Genomic DNA, 4514 nt, shown 5'->3' on the forward strand with positions numbered 1-4514 from the left:
ATATATATACAATAAACAAATAAATTAAAAGACAATTGGAAAGTTTTAAATACTGCGGTTGATCAAATGTTGTCTCATTGTGTTGGAGAAGCTGCTGTGTAAACACATGCTGCCCTCTAGTGGCAACAAAGGCTAACTACGGCCTTTTATTTAGAGTAATCTGTCTGGAAAATGTTACAGTATGTTTTAAATTAATTTCTTGAGTTTATGATTAGTTTTTATTATTTTTACAATATGAAATTAATAGATGAATAACATTTTTGTGAATGTAATCACATAATATTATCAATTTTTTTCCGTTTTTTTTTTGTTAAAGCAACTTTGAACGTGTTTCAATACAAGTGTGCAAAATATAAGTCTGTTGATCTAATATCAACAAGAAAAGGACTCGTAAATAAATTGCTACAAACTGGCCACCATCTTTTAGGCTAATGTTTTAAACAAGAACAAAACAGCCAAATCAGCCTCTGTCATACTTTGCTGTGGTGGTCTTCTTGAATCATCACCAACAGTTAGTGGGAGGTATATATATGATGATTCCTAATTAATTAATAACATGATTCAGGGGGACTCAACTGATAAACTTTTGGAGTTAATTAAATTCAAGATGGCCACTGCAGAAAAACAAACCTGGCAAGCACAATTTAGTGTTTGACCAAAACAATTCATTTGTTTCTCAGWATGAGATGATCTTAATCTTAATCTGTGACGTGAAAGGTGGAGGGCAATTTGCAGCCCTTCAGAGAGTTAGTTAGTTTTACTAAGAGTTCTTCTTTTTCTTCACTAGAAAAACATCAGTGATACAAATCTGGCTGCAAAACAAGTTTTATTTTGATAAATAGTATTTGCTATAATAAGACAATCTTTGAAAGTTTTTGTTAAACTTGTTTTTAATTTCAATCCGAAGAACCATCCGGTTGTTGGCTCCCTCTAGTGTCAGAAGTARGTATTGCATCTGATTGATGCGAACAGTGCTGAGCAGTACAGGTATAAACGTGTAAATAATTTTGTTTTATTAACTGTACTGTGTGACAAAATGTTAAGTGATCACATCTGTGAGAATGGAACTAACAATAACCAGTGAGGAACGAGACATGTTAAAGGGAAACTCCACCACTTTTACCACGGTTTAGACCAAATCCTCGACGACCTCTGTCTTGCATGTCTACCTGTTCCCCTGCACCAACACACCTTATTCAATAACTGAATGACCTTTTGAACTTCTGCAGARGCCTGTTAATCACCCATTTATYCCAATCAGGTGTGTWGGAGCAGWGAAACCTCTRCACGTCCTGGACACCYCTGGTTTMAACCTACGTTAACAACAAGACTGCAGGTTTGAAAATCAAAAGAAACTGACTGTTTGCTGGTTTCACTGGTTATTTGTCGCGCTGGGTAGTTCTGCTCGATGAYCATCCCTTCTCTGAGGTGTGGCATCGTATCCATCGTGGGTGAAGGGGGTGGAGCTGGTTTTGTTGTGTTCACCCAGAGTGGTGGTTCCAGGGGCAAATCTGGGAAAACAGCCGGCGCTTCAGATGAAAGGAGTTCCCCTTTTGTGTACATGTCAGTCAGTAGGAGAAAGACTGAGGGAATGCTGTGTTCCACTCCTACTATGTGTGTGTGTGTGTGTGTGTGTGTGTGTGTGTGTGTGTGTGTGTGTGTGTGTGTGTGTGTGTGTGTGTGTGTGTGTGTGTGTGTGGAGGAGGGGTGGTTTGGAAGAGACAGCAGGGGTTCACTGTAAGGACCACAGCTGTGTCATTGGAGAGCTGCTCATTTGTGTTCACGTCTTTGTCAGACAAGAGCCAACTTCAAAACGAGGTCTCAGAAACTGATGAAACAAAGAGAGGCCGAGCCGTCCACCCCGCACTTTCAAACTAACATCACCTTATGTTGAGAAATGACGTGTTGGCAATGAATGTTGGCAAACSCCAATTAGCTGTGGTGGCCATCTKTAATTAGACTGACTCCAAAATTGTATCAGTTGTAAATGAATATGCAAGACTTTATTTCTGAAAGCTTTACTAAGATTTGTCTCATGGTTTTGTGAAATATTTTGCTAACAGTCAAATTACGTTAACGCCAAAAGTTATTGCTGACGTTTTAAACAAAGATCAAGTGCAATTAATAACCCTTAAAGTATGTGTTGTGAATAACTCTCAGCTACTGCTACAAGAAATGTCAGCTCAATATGTGTAAAATTGACTCAGTTATGAATATGTCTGTGTTTTGTAAGATCTGTTGTCTGTAGCGGCCTTATTGAATTAGATTGACACTAAACATCAATCAGTTGTAGTTGGGCATGCAATGATTAATGCCTGAAAGTTTCAGTAAAAATACATGAAATGGTTCATGAAGTATTTTGCTAACAGACAGAAATTGACAACAACATTATCATCTGTCTTTACTTAGTGATGGCAGGCAAACAAAAACGCCCTATCTGATTTATGCCAAACGAATGTGCCTAAATGTGTTTATGGACACAAAATATTTGCTTTTTAATAAAAAGCTCGGCTTAATGAACTTTATTTGCTTTTAAACTGTTCAAATCAGAAGGCGGCGACCTTAAATGACTGACATGTCCCTTAGAAACTATAACCATGTTTCCAAACAGAATCCTGAGCCTCTTTAGTTTCCAACATCTGGATCATAGTGTGGTTGAATTAGAGGTCAGAGGTCAGCGTTCAACTAAATTATTCACATATTTTTATTTTTCTTATTTATTTTTTGGTTTTTGCTTCTGTTTTGCTCGCTTTATTCTGCGGGTTTCATCATTTACAACTCAGTTTCAGCTTCTTCACCAGCTTTCGTCAAAGTCACATAGTGCTCAGCGTTTACTCTGCATTCTCACAGAAAATGTGGATTGTTTTGTTGTTCACAGCTTCTTACGTCCAACACCTCAAAACATCTGAACTATCCCTTTAATCGTGAGCTCAGATCCTCACACTGTTTTTCACCGACAGTAGATCTGCAGAGCAGCATTTAAAACCTTTGTTTCTATTTCTTAAATGTGTATTAACTAGCTGAGAGTTYGGGGCTGAGTCGTTTGGGGCACCAAGTGTAAAATAAAGTCTTGAAAAATGTCACAAACACATTCTTATTATTTAGCTCACTTTCTGAGTGACAAATTTTCCACATCCTTCTGTCCGTCCGTTTTCTTCCTCTTTTCCAGGGTCGGGTCACGGGGGCAGCAGCCTAAGCAGAGAGACCCAGACTTCCCTCTCTCCAGYCACTAGGACCAGCTCATCTGGGGGAATCCCAAGGTGTTCCCAGGCCARCTAAGAAACATAGTCCCCSCAGCGTGTCCTGGGTCTTCCTCTGGGCCTCCTCCCAGTGGGACAGAAATTTTCCAAATCTTATTATTTAGTTCACTGTTCTTACATTTTGTTAATTTTTATGAAATGTTATATTTACATGTTAAATAATATATGTAAATATTAAATCCTGAATCTAATTGTGTAAATCTAAATGGAAAAAGTTAAATCTAAATGTTGAACTTGACGTTTTAGTAATTCAGAATGGAATGCAGCCTTTGCTGTTGGCTTTGATTGTGATGTCATCATCCTGCAACAATAACAACCACAACTCTCCATGAACACATTTTGAATTTAAATTTAAAATAAATACCATCTTCAACAGTGTTAGCTGCGACTAGCAGCAACGTCTGTCGCAGGATAATGACATCACCCCGGTTAGCTGGTAACTTCAACATTCAGCCACAACATTTATCTGTCACGTTTACATTTAGGATTTAGTATACAGATAAAATTTAACGTTTAGTAAGAAAATAGCTAAATGTAAGAACAAAACAATAAATTATGTGATTTTACACTCAGAAAATGAGCTAAATAATAAAAATGTTAGGGACATTTTYATTTTACACTTGGGGCCCCATGGTGCAGAGCTGCTTCCACCACTAGATGGAGATGCTCCATTTTTTTTTAAAATTCAGCCTTGCAGAAGTTTTTTTGGCAAAAAAAAAAAACAAACCAAACAAACATCCAAAACAAAATCAAAAAACAGCAAATCTTTCCAAGATACATCTAGAAGACTCCATCAACGAAAAGCAGCATCCTATTTTTTCTCCACAAATCTAAAATCAAACAACCAAAAAGTGTTTTTTTTTTCTCCTCCATGCAGCTGCTGTGTCAAATGACAGAAAACAAAAAGCCATAGTGGACCTTTGCTGTGATGCAAGTTTATGTGGTTGATTTGGACTGAAAAGAGTTTTGTGAGCTTTTCCATCTGCTGTGAAGGAATCGGGCCCTCTCGACAAAGACCACTGTCACCACTGACCTGCAAATCAAAGGCATTTTTACGCTGAGTTACAGTGGATCCTCCTCTGCCAGAGCTGCTGGGCCTTAATTGGGACCAAAGCAAGATACATTTGTAACAAAAAAAAAAAAGGCAACCTTTTTTTTTTTTTGCCTTGATGAATACCCCCACAAGACGTGAGATCATGTGAACAGACCACCTGTGGGGCTTTCACTGCTGCTTCAGTATCATTCATGTCACCA

The sequence above is a fragment of the Austrofundulus limnaeus genome, unplaced genomic scaffold (assembly GCF_001266775.1).
Source record: "Austrofundulus limnaeus strain Quisiro unplaced genomic scaffold, Austrofundulus_limnaeus-1.0 Scaffold103, whole genome shotgun sequence".
Classification (NCBI taxonomy): Eukaryota; Metazoa; Chordata; class Actinopteri; order Cyprinodontiformes; family Rivulidae; genus Austrofundulus; species Austrofundulus limnaeus.